At 40.3% G+C, this 21,398-nt stretch overlaps 1 protein-coding gene and 1 long non-coding RNA gene across 3 annotated transcripts in view; one reads left to right on the top strand and one right to left on the bottom strand.

Moving 5' to 3' along the window:
* Positions 1–16,432: 16,432 nt before the first annotated feature.
* On the bottom strand, positions 16,433–18,206 carry LOC145428979 (uncharacterized). Its single transcript, XR_013909340.1, has 2 exons — positions 18,028–18,206; positions 16,433–16,883 (listed from the first exon to the last, which is right to left on the bottom strand). It is a non-coding gene; the product is annotated as an uncharacterized LOC145428979 (long non-coding RNA).
* The window catches only part of sox13 (SRY-box transcription factor 13), a 53,406-nt gene continuing 50,083 nt past the window's right edge, over positions 18,076–21,398 (top strand). The window contains exon 1 of one of the 2 annotated variants that reach the window (XM_026169004.2): positions 18,076–18,216. The gene's annotated coding sequence lies outside the window, so the exon portion shown is untranslated. The remainder of the gene's footprint in view (positions 18,217–21,398) is intronic. The other variant, XM_026169005.2, reaches the window with a different exon arrangement.

Here is a 21,398-nt window from a genome sequence, read left to right on the forward strand (position 1 = left end):
AGACAGCATGTCCTCCTTCTCTCAACCCAACCAATCGTGGCAGATGGCCCCGCCCTGCCCTGAGCCTGGTTCTGTTGGAGGTTTCTTCCTGTTCAAAGGGAGTTTTTCCTTCCCACTGTCGCCAAAGTGCTTGCTCATAGGGGGTCATATGACTGTTGGGTTTGTAGAAATTGTACAAAAAGCATCTTGAGGCGACAGATGTTGTGATTTGGCGCTGTATAAATAAAACTGAATTGAACTGAATAGTAACCAGCATGGCTGAAGAGGACACCAAGCGGGTTGGCCTGTTCAGGTCAGAATTTGGGAAGTATCCCTCGTGTCTCTTCAAAATAAAAAGAGGTCACTCATTGGCTTGTGCTTCTCAAGGAAAATGTTTTGAGGATATTGTGTGCTCACAGTGAGCTGTCCGAGTGTGTGGTAAGTTCACCGATCCACTTCTTCACAGACAAAATGTCTCTCCTGTTTGTCTCTTCGTCTGCAAACTAAGACGGATATATTTGCACATTTCTAACTGTGGCTAGAGTTCTCTCTGAGTGTACGATGTATATATGGTTGCAAATAGGCATAGTGTTTTGTTTTTTTAAATAGAATTGCAAAGTGACTTGAGCCGAGTGCCTTCTTGTCAAAAGTAGCTCCCTGCCCAGTTCATATTTCCTGCTACTGACCCTGCAGCCACAGCAGGAAACCCTGTCTCTGCTCAGATCAGGACAACTGACACACTTAGCTAACCTGGCTAAAATTAACAAACTCACTCAGGACTGTTAACTTTTCCTGGAGACAGCATCAGAATCACACAGAGTTTGTGTTTTAAGTGATGTGAAGGGAGTGAGTCATCAGTATAAATTTGGCGTATTCTATGAAATCGTTAAGGCTCCTTTGACTGTTGAGCAACTCGAATGCTATAATGCACAAACCGGACTCCTCCTTTCCCAGAAATGAATGGATATCAGTTAAAGGAAGAGGGGATGCTACACAGGGGTAAACATGGCTCTGTCTCAACTTTCCCACATTAAATTTTTTGATATGTTTATATCATATATCTAAGAGCTTTTGATATTTTTTCATTCTACTTGTGTGGATAAAATATGGATGTATGAGTTATGTGTTTGCATTTCTGTTTTATTTACATTTTATGCAGTGTCCCATGGTTGGGATTGCATATCCAGTCACCAACTAGGTTTATAGTTGTTTAATGTGCATGCGCTGCATATTTAGGCCTCTTAATAACGTGTGAGTGTGCACAAACTGTGCAAACATCTCTCTGATCCTACAGGTGGCATTTTTTTAGACCTGCAAAGGTGGCACAACACGTCATGTTTGCACTTGTTAGTGCATAGCATTTGGTGCAAACACATGCACAGGGTGTGAGCTGTGGACACAAAAAAAGCAGATGTCTTTGAAGTGTTGTTATTCATGATAATTATTCAGGAACCACAATGTTTTTTAGATTACGAAACCTGTTCACAGTCAGTGGATTTACTTTTGCCGTCGATGTAATGTTCACAGGATAATGAATTTCAATGAAACTAAATGTAATAGCTTTTTAAATTTTCATGAATTAAGTTGCTCACAAGTCTCAATCTCCTGCTTTTCTTTTGTGGAGGACGGGCTGCAATCACATCACAACAATGCAAGCAGCTGAGAGTTGTTTTAAAATATATCCGAATGAAATCTTCCTGTCACGCAGCGTCTTTCAGCCAGGCGTGTCAACTTTATTGTTTGTGAATGAATTAAATGACTGGGCTGCTATAGCACACTGCTACTTAAGAAACTGGTTTTCAGTCCGTCGTAGTATTTCTTGAATTTTCTTTTTTTTTGTGAGCGTGTGCCCTTTGCTCATTTTTTGTTCTCTTTCAGGTAGTTTATGTATATAAACAGCTTCGGTGGCGTACCGAAGGGCCTTATATTAGTCAAGGGAGATCTGGAACGGCTCCAGGATCATGATCTGGCCTCATGCTTACAATGAAAGCTCGTGTTGTGTTTTGTACTACAGACTGTTTAGAGTTGAGGAACATCAGTTGAGCCCCCCTCCCTGTTGAAAACTTTTAATTAGAAAATTAACCATAATATGTATTGAAGTAAAGAATATATTTCCATTTGAGATATCGTTCAGTTCAATTTAGTTTTATTTATATAGCACCAAACCACAACAACAGTCCCCTCGTAGCGTTTTATATCGTAAGGTACAGTAATGCATAAATACATGTGAAGCTGCTTAGCAGGGAAATGCTTGATTACAACATAAAACTGCACTACCTTCCACAAATTACCACCTTACCTTTGCAAAGGGGTTTGATTGCCTGAGTGATCTTAGGAGCCATGCTGTCTGGGAAAACTCCCGAGTCCTGGATGAGGGGCCAATTTGTCTAATGCTTAAAAAAAATATCTGTTTATGTAGGGAGAATAGGGCACCAGGTGGGCTTGGTCCACTCTCCTGTGGGCCTAACGCCTGCTGCCAAAACTGGCTTTAATAACGTGGAATGTAATCTCTCTGGTGTGACAGGAACCCGAAGTTGTGTAAGAAGCTGACAGACAGGCAAACTGGTGTGGTGGGCCCCTTTTTAAAAAAGGCGTTAACTGATGTTTTGTTGCATTTTAGCACAGAACAAGAACAAAGGCCAACTTAAACCAAACACTACATGTTTCTCCATGAAAGGAGAAAAACTTTTGAAGCTCCTGCACAGCTGTGCACAGCTGTGCACAGCTGTGCACCGCGCACAACGGTACTGTAGAAGCTGCAGCTGGAAGTTAAGCCTATATGGTTCAAAAACATTATAAAATAATAATAATCAAAGCTTTGTGCTGTTGCCGACAGCTGAAGGCAGTCATTCAGGAGAGTACAGTTTCTCTCCATTGTTCCGGTGTTTGGCCACACACAATAGCACATGCTTTTTAGAATAGGTGACAAAACCAAATGTTTGAGTTTGCAAAATAGTAAATGCCCACTCAAGATGTTATTGAGCTCTGAAACCATTAACAAAATTGCATAATGGTGTCTAAAAAGAATACAAAAAGAAAAGAAAAATCCTCGCTGAAAGCAGAAAGCAGAACAAGCCTCTTTTCAAGGTTGCAGTTTACACCTGTAATCATCCAGCAGCGACACAAAAACATAAAAGGAGACATGAAAGATCCCCTCCTGATATACTGGAAGTCACATTCAAATACTGTGCTTTGAGTAAAAATTTCATGTTTTTTATCACAACAAACATTTAATTACCTGGTTTTGTATTATTTATAAAAAAAATATAAAATTCAGATGCTGAATTACTGGCAACAAGAAGACACCAAGTCCAGCCTCGAGATGTGTCAAACATATGTTTTAAGTCTCCATATAGAACTTGTTTGGCTTTCACACACTTTAGATGTCACAAATGTTTTGCAGTATACACAACCTCAGCTCAGCATGGGGACACGCACACGTATAATATTTTAGATGTTTCACTGGAAAACAGGAAAAGAAGACTATGTTTACCCTCTTGATATCCACCATGTCACCACCAGGGGTTTCATTTGGGTAAATGTCTACCCATTTTTATTGATTTTTCATCTTTTTGGAGCATCCAAATAGAAAAGCTTTTAACCCTTTGAGATGACAAGATGGGAAAAACTGAACATCACACATACATGAGACAGATGACTATTAAAATCAAACAGAAAGTAACACACAATGAGACCCAGACTACGACACGGGCTGAAGATAGACTGACAGACATGACTGACATGGGAACCAGAACTGGAAATGTATTAACTAGAAAAGACAGGGAACCCTTTCAGAACACAGACCTGGAGACGCAAGTGGGAAGACACTGATGACAGGACATGAAGAGGAGACTGGGAGCGACTGGGCATGAAAGGGAACTAATATAGAAAAACAAAAATGAAATGGTAATGGCCTGTACTTGTATAGCGCTTTACTCAGTCCCTAAGGACCCCAAAACACTTTACACTGCATTCAGTCATTCACCCATTCACACACACACATTCACACACAGGTGATGGCAGCTACATTGTAGCCACAGCCACCCTGGGGCGCACTGACAGAGGCGAGGCTGCCGGACACTGGCGCTACCGGGCCCTCTGACCACCACCAGTAGGCAACGAGTGAAGTGTCTTGCCCAAGGACAAGACACTTCAACGATTAAGACTGTCGGAGCCGGGGCTCGAACCGGCAACCTTCCGATTACAAGACAAACTGCCAACTCTTGAGCCACGATTGCCCTCAATGAAAGATGAAATGAAGAAAAAGAAATGCAAATAACAAAAAAAGGACCAGGAAATACAGAAAACTAATGCATAACTAGAACATAAATTATCTCAAATTTCCAAAGAACAAGTCCAGAACAGAAACTCAAAATACTCGGTACCCAGGACCACGACACTAAAAACAATCGTTTCCATCTCCAGAAGACTGGACCCAGTAACAGAGGTTTTGTCTTCAGTGAGCACACGGGTCTATGTAAACATCAGTGTGCTTGCAAAATTTCTGATGAGTGCACAGAGACATCTGTTGAAACTACAGTACAATGCACCAACTACACATGTGCCCCAGGCAGCAGATATTAAAGAAGTATAAACAGAATGACTGCTCACCAATCCCAGTAGTCCCCTAACTCTAACCCTACTCACTAACATAGTGCACACTTCTTAGACCAGCTGCATCACAAACTAAGCAGTAATGTAATTTTTGTTGGTAATTCCATTAAAATGCTCCAAAAATTAACCAACAGTATACACAGTGAGACTTGCTAGCACAGCCAGGACTGTTAGCTTCTTTGTCAAACAGGCACACTATATATCTGATTATCATAAAAGCAAACAACTGCTTTTACCAAACATGAGGACTGCACATTTAAATATCTTTAAAAATGTTCTGCCTCAACTAAAAAATCTGAATGTGTCTGTGTTTGGAACGTTTCATGAGAGATCCGCGCAGACCTGCATGTACTATGTTCCTAATCAGAGTTACAAAGTTCAGTGCGACATTTTAACAAAGCTTACATTCACATCTCTGCATCTCACAGTTTCACTTCATTTGCTTCAGTTTTAGACCATCACTGTGCAACTTTTGCTGTGTGAAATCTACCATGAGTGCTGGCATGTGTGTTAGATATTGTTTTGCATTGACTTCATGATTTACACCTACGTGGCACCAACCATCAGTGCCAGTACAGGATGGACTGGATTGTGTGGAGTCATATAAGGGGATGGAGCCAAATGAGCTGTCAAAAGTGCCTCATCTTGTAATATAATCAAAAGGAGCTTTGATGGCTGTTGACCCTGAAACTGATGACATAACTTGGCACAGATACAGATTAAGTTGTGCGTCTTCTCAGTTGCACTGCAGCATGTTACAGTTAAGTGCTGCACTTTATCTCTCAGCAGCATGGAGGTGTGGTGATTAGCACTGTTGCCTCACAGTAAGAAGGACCTGAGTTTGATTCCACCAGGACTGGCGACCTGCCCAGGGTCTATCCTGCCTCTCACCCTATGGTAGCTGGGATATTCTCCCTGACGAGGGTAAGAAGAGGATGGATGGACTTTATCTGTCAGTAGTGTCTCATATTCAAAATAGCCATTCATTTTACTTGAATCCTTGAATCTCTCCCTTCCTAATTATGTCCCTCCATTTATTTTTTTAACACATCAGTTTCACCTTCCTCTGTCTCTTCCTCACTCTGTTGTTGGGATTGCTGTCCCTCCTTCCTCCCTTCTCCACATCTGGTGCTAGCATTAGCAGCCTCCTGTGACTGTGAGGGTTTGTTACTAGTTGTTGCTGGTACTACAGTTGATGGTGCAGCAGCAGCATCACTGACAGCTAATATGTTGGTTATTTTGACACATTTTATTGCATCTATGTCAAGTTTCTTTTTTTCTGTCTCTTGAGCTCCACCTTTTTGCCACTTCATCCAAACTAAACTCTTTTTAGCAAGCTGCGGGAACGCAGAGCAGAGGTGGGCCTGGTTGTGTTAAGAGATTTAATTGGGAAATACAGTGTCGACAATGAGAATAAATGAAAGGGCTGCTGTCAGGGCTTGTAGGGTTGGTGCACGGCTGCCCTTCAACCCACCTAAAAGTGCGTTGGCCCACCAGGGAAAGAGGTTTGTTTGTTTTTTACAGTGGGTCCACATCTAAAAAGAAAAAAAATCTTCTGAGAATTAACAAAACTTTAAATGTTATATTTATATTACAGGATACTATCGGCAAAGAGCTACTAGAATGTCTTCTGTAATTTTACACATTTATCATGTAGTGACGCTGGTCCAACCCATTTAAGACAAAGTATGTGATCCATAGTATAAACTGTCTTAATGTCTAATTGACGTCCCTAATCTAGATGTTCACAGTGTTCACAATTTGACTACATTAGCCAAAAACCTGGCTTCTCCTGGAAAGCACAACATAAAGTTTATGTTAAAATATGCAAATATGGGATGAGGCCCTAATATCATGTGAAACCATGCAAACTTAGAAGTTACATGGATGGATGACATTCCCAAAAAGATTATGAGACTAAATGAAAATCAAATACAAAAGCTTTATGTGTCGATTGCTCTAGGTGAGACATTTCCTTTAGCACTGGAATAACTGAGCTTTCCTTTCTAACATTTCTTATTAAAAATTAAATAACTTTAAAGTGGGGAAAATAATTACTTGATCCCTTGCTGGATTTGTAAGTTTGCTCACTTTCAAAGAAATGAACAGTCTCTAATTCTTATGGTAGTTTCATTTTAATAGCGAGCGACAGCATCTAAACTCAAAATCCAGAAAGAATGCATTAGATGAAAGTTATAAATGAATTTGCATGTCACTGAATCAAATTAATATTTGATCCTGTACAACCAAAGCAGATTTCTCCCACAGATTGGCTGTGTGCCCATGTGACCTACAGATTACAATCAATCGATCGATTACAAACACTCCTGATCTGAACTCTATATAAAGCACAGAATTACTTACTCCCATTCAGCCTCTCCACCACCATGAGTAAGAACACAGAGCTGTCAAAGGACATCAGGGTTTGTAGATTGCAGACCTACACAGTGGGCTACAGCAGAAGGTGACAACTCACCAAGAGCGCTATCTATAGCACACTATGCTACGAGGGCAATCCAAAAAATAAGGTCTCCTATGTGTTTAGAAATACAAACACCCATTTATTTTCTATAATATTTTAAAGGTTGAAGAATTATTTCTTTTCTACATAATGCATTTTTGTAGATGCTGTTTTCGAATGCCCATGTCTTACCAGCTTGCCCCCATGTCCTTCAGGAAGCGTTGAGCAATCAACCTGTTGCTGTTTGTTTATCCTGAACTTCAGCACAACCGGCTGTAAACTCTCTACACCACTCGCGAGCGTTTTTGACATCTACGCACGACTGTCCATGCACTGTCAATTGGCGATGAATGAAAACCGGTTTTAAACGTTTTGCGTTCAAAAATCGAATAATTGCGTGAACTTTGCTCTTGTCGATAGTGTTCAACGGGAGCTCCATTTTCATAGGGCTGCCAAGCCAAGATTGAGCATATCAGTGAAGCTGTGCAGGCTTGTTTGGGAGTAGGGGAAACACCAATCACAACAGTGTGGCCAACAGCCGTACAAACAGTTTCTCTACGTCCCCACAGATTTGGAGACCTTACTTTTCGGATTGATCTCGTATAATGAATTGAAATCTTTAATTGCCAATGCTCAAGAAGGAACATGTACACGTCAGTTTTAAGTTAGCCGTCTAAATGTTTTGCAAAAGTCTTGGGAGAAAGTGCAGTGGTCAGATGAACCCCCAAAGTTCATCACTTTGGCATCAACTCAAACCACTGTGTTTTGGAGGAATGGCCCCCAAAAAACATCCCCGTGGAGGTGTAAAAATTATGCTTTGGAGCTGTTTTTCTGGATACAGAATGACTTTACCACATTGAGGGGCCAGTGGACCAGGTCATGTACTGTACTACGTCATGTTTTCCATTGGGATCAAATACTTATTTCTCTCCATGGCATGCAAATCAATGTATAACTTTTAATGTATTTTTAATGTAGTATATTTTTTCTGGATTTTTTTTTGTTAATATTCTGTCTCTTTCTATTAAATTGCTACCATAAAACTAGAGACTCTTCATTTCATTGTGAGAGAGCAAACTAACAAATTCAGCAGGGAATCAAATAATTATTTTCCCATCTGTAAATAATTTCTAATTAATTTCTGGTCTGTGTAACCTCATTATCTTATTAGAAACTCAAACTTACTACTCAAAAACTAGTGGTCTGAGAAATGACTGCTTCCAATACTAATACTTCCTACTTTCTTTACGGTGTCACGGAGTGTCTGTATTAGCTACCAAGACTGTCAGTGCACATCTGTTGGAAGAACATCTGAACAGGAGACACTCAGCATGAACAAAACACACTGTCAAGTCATGAACCAAAGTTGACTGCTGCTTTGATATACTTTTACAGCGTGTCGCTCACACACTGCACTGTGTGGACAGAGTTATAATGGAGCACAGTGGGGTGTTTTTGACAGCGCAGCCAGAACTATTAATCAAAATGCCTGAATTAGCCATGATTGCGATCCTATGAATCAGTTTGGAACATCCTTACTTTCCTTTAATGTCAGGGTGCAGATAAGTGTATATCATTACAGGGTGTCTTTGTTAAATCTGCTGACTCACTGAGATTCATTGAGAGTGCACCTGCACATACAAATACAGTATCATTATCCCAGCTATTGGCCTTATCCGCAGTATGGATGTATTTTAATAACTGAAGAGAAAATAAGTAACCAGGGTATTAAAACTTAACTCATTAATCACAAGTTCACATAATGAGTGGTAACCAGCAGGTTAATGAAATGTTGGTAAGCTTCAACCCCAGGTCCCTATTCAGGGTCTACCTGTAGTCTTCTCTAAGCATTCCCATAAAGCAACTGCCATGGCTTAAAGATAGTTTAAACTTTTAGGTTTTACAATAATTTTTCAATAATTCCCTCAGTTTGCTCAAATTTTAGACCGATCTTAAAACTCCTATTTCTTTCAAAGTTATTGGAGAAAATAGTTTTTACACAATCTATTACATTTTTGGATACTGATGTTATTGTGGTGGTTTTTCATTCAGGTTTTAAACATTTACATTCCACTGAAACTGCACCCCTACAGGTTGTTAATGACATTGTTACAGCTAATGATTCTGGAAGCTCTGCGGATCTTGTGTTTTTAGATCTCACTGCAGTGTTTGATACTGTGGACTACAGTATTCTTATCTTTTGTTTGGAAAACTGGGTTGGCATTAAAGGTGCAGCACTGGATTGGCTTCATTCCTGTTTGAGTGACAGAAAGTTCAGTGTTAATATTGACATTTTTTTTGTCCAACTCAGCCCCCTTTCTCATGGGGTTCCTCAGGGCTCAGTCCTTGGTCCTCTTCTTTTTTTCATTGTACTCAATTCTTAGAAAACATGAGATATCCTTCCACTGCTACGCAGACGATTGCCAAATTTACCTGCCTTTAGCACCTAATAATCCAGGCTCCATCCATCCCTTATTATTTATGGTTGACTTGGGTCATACATCAAACAGCATGTCACAAATCTGGGAGTCATTATGGACTCTGATTTTAAATTTAATAAACAAATCAGTTTTGTGTTGCAAAAAAGCTTTTTCCAGTTCCAAATAGCAAAGTTTAAGCCTGTTTTGTCAAGGCATGACTAGGAGAAAATAATACATGCCTTTATCTCAACTCGGCTTGCACTTTATGCTAGAGTCAGCCAAGCATCCCTCTCACGTCTTCAGCTTGTTCAAAATGTTGCTGCCCATCTCTTAACTGGTACACACAGGCACGAACATATCCTGTCCTCTCTTCATTGGCTTCCTATTTATCACAGAATTACTTTCAAAGTCCTAACATTGGCTTATAATGCATTAAATGGTCTTGCTCCTCCATACCTTTCTGATGTACTTCAGCCTTATATTCCCTCGTGGGCCCTTAGATCAGCCGACTGGCTGCTTTTGGTTGTCCCAAAAACTAGGCTGAAACTTTGAGGAGAACAAGCTTTTTCAGTTGTGCTATATAAATGTGATTTGGACAATAATAATACAATAATAGATAGTTTGCGATAAAAGTCTGATAATGATATAAAAATAGTACCAGTAGTTTGCACAGAAAACGAGTTGCTGTCCAGTGTGTATATAAAAGGTAGAGCAACTGTCACATCTACTGCTGGCATTTTGACATTTTCAACATTTCACATCAGCATATTGGCTACTGGGATGTTGTATTTTTAGAGCTGAGTGAAACACAGTGACACATATGTGCTCAATCACTAATACTAAGGCTGTGTCTGCATGTAAACAGGTATTTTGGTAGGCTTAGCTTTTTCTATGCTTTTGGGCCTTTTGTCCACATGTAAACAGCATTTTGGATCACTGAAAATGGATGCATTTTGAAAAATTTCTTCCAAGGTCAAGATTTAAAAAAAAATGTTTCTGCACAAATATGTGAATGGAAAAAAAATGAAATTTTTCCAGAAACCTATTAATACAATCTCCATATGAATAAAACCAAAGAAGCAAAAAAGCATGAAAAAACATACTGGAGCGAAAACAGAAACAAAGCTCAGAAACACATCTATATACATCTATAAGAGGCTGATTACACAACGAGACACAGGTGGCAACAGGGTGGAGAGGCGGAGACAGTTAGGCACAGGGGAAAATGATGAAGTTGAGGCAGAAAAATCTCAAGGAGGTTAGAGAAATAATCAAGGAACTGACCTCACAGCCCATTGTTCATTCAGTGGGCTGGTTTCAGTTATTGTGTAAATGTACTGTTTATAAGCTGAGACTGAAGAAGTTCAATTCAATTTTATTTATATAGCGCCAAATCACAACAAAAGTCGCCTCAAGGCACTTCATAGATACAGAGAAAAACCCAACAATCATATGACCCCTTTGAGCAAGCACTTTGGCGACAGTTGTAACCTTCACTAAAGCGGTTTCTGTGCTGTGCTGAGCTCTGAAACCTGACTGAAACTCTTCAAATAAACCATTCCTCTGCAGATGATCTGTTAGCTGTTTGACAACTACTCTTTCAAGGATTTTTGATATGAAAGGAAGGTTGGAGATTGGCCTATAATTAGCTAAGACTGCTGGGTCTAGAGATGCTTTTTGAGTAAAGGTTTAACTACAGCCAGCTTGAAGGCCTGTGGTACATAGCCGATTATTAGAGATAGGTTGATCATATTTAAGATCGAAGAATTAATTAATGGCAGGACTTCTTTGAGCAGTTTTGTAGGAATGGGGTCTAAAAGACACGTTGATGGTTTGGAGGAAGTAATTATTGAAGTTAACTCAGAAAGATCAATTGGAGAAAAAGAGTCTAACTTAACATCAAGAGTAGCTCTAGATAATATTACATCTGTGGGATGATTATTGGTAATTTTTTCTCTAATGATTAAAATTTTATTTGTGAAGAAGTTCATGAAGTCATTACTAGTTAATGTTAAAGGGATGGTTGGCTCAAAAGAGCTCTGACTTTTTGTCAGCCTGGCTACAGTGCTGAAGAGAAACCTGGGGTTGTTCTTATTTTCTTCAATCAGTGACGAATAGTAAGATGTTCTGGCTTTGCGGAGGCCTTTCTTATAAAGCAACAAACTATTTCTCCAGGCTAAATGAGGATCCTCTAAATTTGTGACACGCCATTTCCTCTCCAGCTTACGAGTCATCTGCTTTAGGGTATGTGTTTGAGAATTATACCACGGAGTCAGGTACTTCTGATTAGAGACCTTAGTTTTCACAGGAGCTACAGTATCCAGAGTCGTACGTAGTGAGGAGGTGAAATTAGGCAGAAGTCACTTGGATGAGTGAGGAAACATTTTTCCCACTGAAAACACTACGTCCAGATGAACAGAATCTAGTGGTTTGCAATACTGCTTATTTTGGTATCGATCCGATACCAAGTAAATACCGGCAAATATCAACGATACCGATACTTTTCAACAAATAAAGTGCATGCCTCATTGATTTGCTAAGTCTCAATTAATTTTCATGACCTTAAGTGTTTTGTATGTTTCCTTTTTTATTATTAAATAGTTAAAACTAGGATATAATTAGGACAAAGTTTATAATTAAATAGAACTTGCTTTATCTTTTTTTTCTTAAATCTTAAATAAAAAGTGCAGCAAACCAATAAGCAAATTAGATCAAGCAAGTACTGTTGAGAAACTAAAATACAAAAATTACAGATAAAAAGTTCTCAACAACAAAAACAACAACTGGAAAAAATATAAATAATATGTAAACAACTTAACAACCCCAAAAGCATCTAAGTCACGTCACGTGACGGCGCAACATCTAAACACAAAAGGAGGGGGAGCAAAGTGTGTCTGCTCTGCGCTGACACCGGAGCGGCGTGTCCGGCGACCTGGATGGGAGAGTAGAAGAAGACAGCAAGTTAAAAGCAAGACAAAAGAAAACAAATCATCAAAGTAAATCAAGGAAGAACCAAAACAATTGTGCTGCCATTCGTTGCTGATGCTGAATGGCAGCACAAACCAGTAGCAGCTTCTTGTGTCAGCATTCCCGTGAGTCAAAGCAGACACATCCCCAACTTTAAACCATTAAAAAACCACTTCAGAGTTTTAATTTTTTTGCTATTTTGCATTTTAACATGTGACTGACCTTTGAGATAACCTCAAGGAACTGCAGCCTTCCTGCTTCATATCCAGTCATCATACCCCTGCCCAAACCAGAGCGTTTACAGTAATGAGAATTCATAAGGTGGACAAACTCCTGCTGTAAGCTACATGAGAGACAAGGCAGACCACACCAGTTGCTCAAAGTACATGTACAAAAATAGTTTAAGAGTTAGATGAGGCAAAATGCAAAAGTTTTATATTTGACAAGCTCCCAGCAGCCATCACAAATACACAATTTTTAAGCATGACTTGCAATATTTGTTTTTAAGTCCAACTAAAGGAAAATGTGGAAATTTGCCCTTGGAACGGCGATGGATCTTCATCCTGGAATACTGATCTAATCACTGTGCACATTTATCTGCTCCAGCCAGTTTGTTTACCCGTGCGAGTCTGATTTTTCGGAAACTCGGCAGATAAATGGTGGCAAAGGTGGATTACCCCACGGGCTGTTATGACGACGGTCACAAATCATTTCAGTTTGATGGTTGGCTGGAACCACATCCCCAAACAAGGAACAAAATCAAATTGATGATGAGACACTTCGGATGGAACCGGAGACAGAGAGGCGTCTCAGGAACGTACCTCAGGAAACTGGTAGTCCGCTACTCACTGCAACCAACCGAAGACGGAAATTTTCCTACACAGTATGGAAGCTGTTGTGTTAGACGTGGACCCACATATGTTCATGGAATAGAGTAGCTGCAGATTTGGATCTAAAACATAGATGCTTGGCTTTAATAAACACTGCTGCCCGAAAAATCACATGGAAGAAGAGACTTAGCTTAGGTTGTCATACACAAATAAAGAGCTGTTAACTCTATAGCCTGAGCAGAAAGCTATCCAGAACATACACGCTTAACAATCCAACTATCCGCTGTATTATCCAGGTATTCTAGAGAGTATACAACAATCAAAATTGGCTTTCATGATTACTTATTTGATAAAGCCCATTTGCCATTTGAAAATCCATAATGACTGCCAACTCTCAAAAAGACTACACTTAAAAGTCATATCATACTTCATTTGCAGTCTTTGCTGTTGCAGAAATCTCCCATAGATTTCCATTCAGGATTCTTTGAGTGTGGTTTCGCCTCAATTCACGATGTCTCTGAAAGCTTTACTACATAAAGTGAGGTGTCGCGACACTGTTGAGGATCGTTGAATGATATTAGCCTACATTGATGCTGACAGGTCAGCTGAACTTTAGGAAAAATGATTAGTAAGTGCTTCAATTTCAAGTAGCCAGATGACACAGATAAAGGATGCACGTGTCCACTTATATAGCGGGACATATAATATCTGTACATAATACACAAAAAACTAAAGAGAAACGCTGGACAATGGTTAAAAAGCGGAAGAATAAAGTGCAGGGAAAGTGAAAAGGCTACAGGAGAGAAGGGGAGATGGAGAGAGAAAAAAGAGAAGTGTAGAAAAGGGTTTTGTAATCTGGGTATAGTGGTGTTGTGCCGTCTCCATGGTGACAGGCACAAAGGCCCGTGGTTGGCCATTGATGGCTAATTGTATTCTTCACAGCTCTTTTGTTAATTGTTGTCTGCCCAGCTCCCACTTCCTGCTGGGCCACGGCACAAAGCCACGAACAGGAGGGATTAGAAATGGCACATCAGCTTCCCCAATGCACAGCCAACCTCTCTCTACCTCATTCTCTCCCTCTCTTTCATTCTCTCGCTTTCTTTCTGTTTCTCTCTCCCTCTTTCTGTCCCCACAGAGCCGCACCTCCTTTTATCTGCTCCTCACTGTGTGCACTCCCATGACCTCAGAGAGTCCTTCTTTCCTTCTTTACCTTTCATTCTTTCTTCATATGAGGTCTTCACTTCTTTACTCGCACTTATGTGATGTTGGCTTGATTCTTGCTTCTTTACCTACAACACTGTCACAGTTAGCCACACAGATACAATAAGATAACATTACTGTAGAGCATAACCACATTCATGTCTTTCAGTCATGGCAGGCTTGGCTGTTCACCATCACATGGGAAATACGGACTGATGACAACTTTTCACAATTAAAGGACAGTACAAAAAAAGCACTGCTCAAACACAAGATTTGCATATGATGGTTGAAAGATAAGTTAATTTATATAATCTTCATCAGAGGCAGAGGAAGAAGAATGTTCTTGGAGCCAGCCACAGTGTGTCCAATATAAACTGTGATCATTTAAAACTCATTGGATTCTTAAATGCATTCTCTGGGAGATGCAAATTGCTACCTGGATTGTTTTCAGCGGCAAAGTGTTTCTCAGTGAAAGGAACCGGAGCGTTTTTGAACTAGCCTGAAGTTACAGTGAAATGGTGCGAGACTAAGATGCTGTTGTGTGTGTTACGTCCAAAAATGTTTGAATTTATGTGAGGCAAAGGCCAGTGCCCCTGCTACACGTTAATAAAGTCTGGTAGACTGGTAGGTGACACAGTAGAGAATCTCCACCTATCCAAAAACGTGTGTTGTAACTAATCATAAATGGTAAATGGCCTGCATTTGTATAGCGCTTTACTCAGTCCCTAAGGACCCCAAAGCGCTTTACACTACATTCAGTCATTCACCCATTCACACACACATTCACACACTGGCAATGGCAAGCTACATTGTAGCCACAGCTGCCCTGGGGCGCACTGACAGAGGCATAACTATAAAAAAAGCATAATGTAATTTTAACTTATATATCAGTAAATACTTAACTACTACACGAGTGCTTCCAGTTCATTGGAGGGAGGCGGTGCTAGCATATATCACAGGACTTTTAGGCTTTTATCTTTTATTTCAATGTGTGTTTTTCTGCCCTGCATTTCGTTGCCCTGTACCTGTGCATGTGCAATGACAATAAAGTTGAATTCTATTCTATTCTATTCTATTCTACAAATACTGATTTGTCCTCACTCCGAAGTCATCACATACTGATGCTTGGACAGTAAGCGTCACACTGTAACCCACTGCGCACCTACTTAATGCCACCTTTCAATGTGCAGACATTGAGGGGTTCGACATGTTTCTGTCTGAAATAAACAGCATCTGCTGGTGCTGGCATGGACATGGACGTGTAACCTTTGTAACATTGTTAGTTTAATCTTATTCTGCTATCTTATTGCTACCTTTATATACTGCTGTTTTAAACTGCTAGTTTACTGGTAGTTTATACTGCTAGCTTACTGCTAGCATTATATACTCCTACCTTAATCTGAAAGAATGTATTTATTAAAACTACTACCAACAAACAAAATAAACACACAAACCTCAGAGCTGAAAACTAAGACTTTCAAGCAAATGTTGAGGAGTAAATGCTGTGCCTGCTGATAAAGAATTATCCCTGCTTGATGCAGCTAACACTGCTAGCAAGAGACAAGGTAATTGCTGTTAGCTTGCAGCAATGTTTACAAGAAATCTGCTAAATTTTAAATCCAGCATTTTACCTGGATATTTGTAATGTAGTTGTGCTCCTGCTGTGTAAAACAAACCAGCCGTGTATGGTAACAGCTGAACACAGCTAACACTTCTGTTCTTCACTTTTAAACTTCCATCACTATGATTTATTCTTGTTTTTTCTGCCCTCAGTCATTGGGTTATTCTTTATGTTGTCACTGCCGAGCGTGATTTTGTTGCAAAACCCTTACTTACCCTAAAGTTTTTTTGTTTTTTTTAAAAAAAAAAAGTGATCTGGATAGGAGTCAAACTCCTGTTTTTTTTTCTTCATCACGCATAAAAAGAGGTGTACAGTTTCATTCAACACATGGCAAGTAGTGTTCAGTTCAGTTCAGTTCATTTTTATTTCAAACATTTCAAACATGTGCCTTCACAATCATTACAAAGTATTATTCCATTATTTGTTTGAAAAGGAGTAGGCAGAAGTATTTACTTATTTGTCCCTACCCCCTCAAGTTTTACCTCTCATTCATTTAATTGTTTGTTTGTTTTTTAGTCTTAAAAGTGTGACTGACTAAGAGACAGTGTCTAGTGAGCTAAGAGGTAGAAAGTGTTTCAAATAGTGGATACATACAGCACCCACCAAAAGTATTTGCACTTTACTGTTAGCATACTTTTAGAGGATATTCTAAGGAGCTTAGAAAGAAAAGTGTCTGGACTTCTTTAAGTTGCTTGAAGACGTTAAACCTCTCATCCGAGAAGCTTCTTCAGTTCTAAGAGTCAAATGAGTCCCAGATTTACAGGATATTGTACATGGAGTGGGGAAAAGCCCTGAAAAAAAATATAGGAATAGTTTTACACCACACTTGTTAAGCATGACAGACTTCTTTGATCAAAAGGTGGAAATTTTAAAAATGACAAGCGGTCAAATCGAACTGAATATCGACAGTATTGATACCAATACTAAAATATTGATATAAGTATCAGATCAATGGTGGCAAAGTATCAATACTTTAAATTCAGTAGCAGACCTCTGAATTCTGTTAAATATTTTTTTATTCATGTATTTATTTTTAAAAAAAAACACACCTCAAACAAACACTCAGAAACAAACACTTTTGTGTCGTGTTTTTTGTTTTGACTGTCAGATCTATTTTATTCATTGCTTGTCTGACACATTTAAAAAAAATCACAGTGTTTAAAACGTGTGATATCGGCACTTAGTGGCATTTTTGTGGCATTTATTTGGTATTGGCTCAATACCAAATTTTGCAGTATGGCACAGCGCTGAATAAAGAAAGCCTCTGTCAACAAAGATCACTCTTTGAATCAACCCAGGCTCACTCATGATCACCCCTCCCCCTTCTAATAATCTTTACTCAGTCCCGAAGACGTTTGAAAGCGCAACTTTACACGCTCTGTAATCTCATGACATTTTAAAGAGCGACCAACTAATCACTGATAACAGATTAGCTTGTAATGAAAATGACTACTAACTGCATTCTCTCTCTTTATTTATTTATTTATTTTATATGTACTTGTAAAGTTAAACGACCCTGCCGGTATCTTTGCTATTAAGTCTTGCTTATTGGATTGGTTATGGATCTAAGAGGGAGAGAAGAGGCCGTCAGTTGGTGAGGTCTCTCCAATCAATAGTCATTAACAGTGTAGTCAATGTGCGTTTCAATAGACACGGGAGCCAGTAACAGATTATCGACTCTCTCTCCCTTGATACACTCGTGTGTGTGTGTGTGTAAGTGTTCTCACAGCCGCCACCTGGAAATTAGTCCCTCTCCCTTTAAGTGGGAGGTGAGCTGCAGGGCGCTGGGGACGGTGAGAGTTGGAAACCCAGACAAGCAAACAGAAAGTCACCGGGAGTGAGTGAGTGAGTGAGTGTGCGCGCTCCCCGTCTCCAAAAACATTTACGCATCGCAGCAGTGTTCCGCCTGCCTCTCACTCCTCACCGTCATCTTACCACAAACAGCAGCCGGCTCTCTCCACTCCGAAGGACCGGGAGGACAAGTTCGTGCGGAGAAGCGTCTGTCCCAAACCACCGTGCTTTGCATGCGGTGAGCAATTAAAGCGGGGGAGGAAGAGGAGGAGGACGGAAGTTTATCCCCCCCTCCTGTCTCTCTGGTGGAGAGCGCAGGGCGCACCGGGACTGGTGAGTGGAAGCTTGATGGTCACTCTTCGTGGAAATATTAACCAATGTCGTTAATAAGAACTTGGGAAGGAACTTCCCAAACTCAGATCAGTCGGAATTCCACCTCATCCATCAACCTCTAACTTTCCCAACATTCCCATTTAGTCTAACTTGCACCAGCTTCTCCATTTACGCTTTCTTTTGACTTTTGACTTTAATGCATAATTATGTGGAAAAATGAGCGCTGCTCTCGACCTCACTGCTCCGCTACACAATTATCGAGTGGTGTGGGAAATTATTATTATGATGATGATGATGGCGGTGGTGATGGGGATGATGTCAGTTCTGTTGGCAGATGCAAATGAGCGGATATCAGCAGGTTCACCGAGAATAGGCACAGGTGTCAACGTTTTAGCAAAGACTTCAACACCCTTCTTTTCTCCATAAAGCCCCATTTTTAGCTGATCCACTGAAGTATGGCAGTGAATAATTAGAACTTCATTAAGTTTCAGAGTGAGGAAAGTTCTCCTTGTTGTACTGTGAAATTTTGCCAGCATAGAAATATCTTTTTATAAAGCTGTGGGGTGGGAAGCAGTGGCACTGTGTTGCAGCGGTCTGGTCTGTAAAGCAGTGGAGCCCTGAGGGTCAGTGATGTCAGAGGTGACACCTTAGGCTCCTTTAAGTATGTTCAGGGGTTCTCAGCATGTTAAAAGGGTCAGGCATTAGCAAGGTGGGAAACGGTTCACAGGTCTGGGAACAGTTCAGAGGTGACATCTCAGTGCCGAGTACAAAGTGTGTGGAAGGAAGGAGTGTGAGTGTGTGTGCTCGTCTTTACAGTGGCTGGTTGCATACAAAGCTGTCCATCAGTGGGGAGTCCCTGACCTTTCTTTCTGTCAATCTCCTTTCTGTCCTCTTTCACTCTTCAGTCCCATCTTCTCACCCCCTGCTGCCCTTCATTTCTTTTTCTTTTCTTTCTTTTTTGGAGGCTAGTTTAATGCTGCATCTTCATATACTTTAGCTTACTGCACACACACACACACACACACACACACACACACACACACACACACACACACACACACACACACACACACACACTATCTTTCAATCTCTGCGGTGGACAACAGAACCAAGCAATGCAGATGTAAAGAGTCTGCTTGTCAGCAGCAATGTACTCCTGCTCTCCTCTCTCTTTCTGACACACACACACACACACACACACACACACACACACACACACACACACACACACACACACACACATAACCTCGAGGACTGGTTTTTCACCCTTCACCTCCACCCCCTCCCTATCCCTCCACCGGCCCCACCTTCTCTTTTGGAGCTTTGTCTTCCCAGGTGAACGGGTTCATGCTGGGGGAAAGGTGACCTGCACCTTCACTCGTGCTTTGTTCGCTGGCCCGAGCACTGTCGTGTCTCATGCCACAGCCTCGTCATATATTGCTTTCTAATTAGCAAACAGGTGTCTGCTAAGTTCATGTGCTAGCACTGCTCAAAGTAGTTACCACTGTTTTATAATAAGAATAAAGTTATAGGGGTGGAGTGAAGTTTATATTTGTTTCCTTTGTTTACTAGAAATTTCCACCTACATGGCAAACCACAAATGAAAGGTAACGTTATAAAGAATCAGGAACAAACTGATGTAATCAGAGTTTGGTTGTTCAAGCTGACTGTGAAAGGGAGAACATTAGCTGCTTCTAATACCTGACAGTTTGTTACTTTGCGCTCTCGTGCTTGGCAGTTTTGGATCCTTGTTAGGCCAGAAAAGCGATGTCAACCTTGGACTCCTGGGTTTTTTTAATGGGCGTGTTATCGACCAACTAATGAATCAGTTAATTGTGAAAGCAACTGTAGCCACAGTTTGGGCTCATTTATCAATATTGTACCATAAATGGAGCTAAGCATCAGATGTTCTCTAAAACGTTGTTGTTGTCATTGTTGCACTTGCTGCTGTCCTGTAGGTGTTTGTGAAAGATTGGGCATGTCATGATTGAAAAGAGATGTCAGTAGGTTTTTGTGGGTTTAATTTATACTGGGCACAGTAAAGAAGATTAAAGTTTATGAATTCACATCCACACTTGGTCTTCCTGTGAAGCGTGATAACAAATTGTTGTAAGCAGGCGTGTTTACAATAAATCTACTGTTAGTGGGTCATTGTTTGTACCAATTTTTTAGACTTGAAATTTGTGCGCTCCAGTCCAGTGTGTGTGTGTGTGTGTGTGTGTGTGTGTGTGTGTGTGTGTGCACCACTTCCTATGCATTGGATGTCTCCATCAGGGCAGCAGAGCAGACTAAGTTTTTTCCTCGTCTTTCCTCCTGACCTCTTGTATCCTCTGGACATTGTTCTCTGAATCCTATTGAACCAGGAGTCCACAGATAAACAGCACAATGGAGAATAATGGTGTGTCTGTGTGTGTGTGTGCGTGTGTTCCTCAGCCTGTCCTTTAGCGCAGTGTGAGGCCAAGCCAATCAAAAAACCCCACCATCACTGCATTTTCTCTTTTGGAAGAATCGCAACAAGCATGAGCGCTACATACATCACTACATCACTCTGCCGCTTGAGCGACAGTATAAGCATGTTGTCTGTCCGACTCTTCAGACGGGTCGGCATAAGGACTTCACTTATATTGTGCAGCAACCTAGAAATTAAATATACGGTGACAGAGTCATATCATTGTATCACATCAGCTCACTGTGCTTTAAATTTTTGCTGTTAATCCATCTTCCTGAGGGTTAAACCTCCAAACTGAACAAATTAAATTAGTTTTCATGTGCAAAGAATTTGGACAATGAGATTTAAAAATGAATAACATAGTGTAGTATAGTCGACAGTCGATCAGCTGAATCATTATTTAACCCAGGAGTCTTGAACCTGCAGCTGGTCCTGAATGTGGCTGTTTTGTCCATCTCTAGATAAAAAGTAGAAATGAATATTTAAAAAAAAAAAATTATTCCTTTAACCCTCTCAAGGCAGGCAGTGCCGATTTGCAACAGTTAAAAACTAACAACCTGATTACCCCACATACATATTTTATGAGTTTTTTTACTCAGAAGTACCACTGCAGGACTTAGTTGTGCATTAGCAACAAAAAGTTTAATTTGAGCCTGAGGGGGTTAAGTGGTTCTTTACATTCTTCATCACATTAAAAAATATTGTGTCATAGCACAGAACAACAGTCCCTTGT

Source organism: Astatotilapia calliptera, chromosome 5, assembly GCF_964374335.1.
Source record: "Astatotilapia calliptera chromosome 5, fAstCal68.1, whole genome shotgun sequence".
Classification (NCBI taxonomy): Eukaryota; Metazoa; Chordata; class Actinopteri; order Cichliformes; family Cichlidae; genus Astatotilapia; species Astatotilapia calliptera.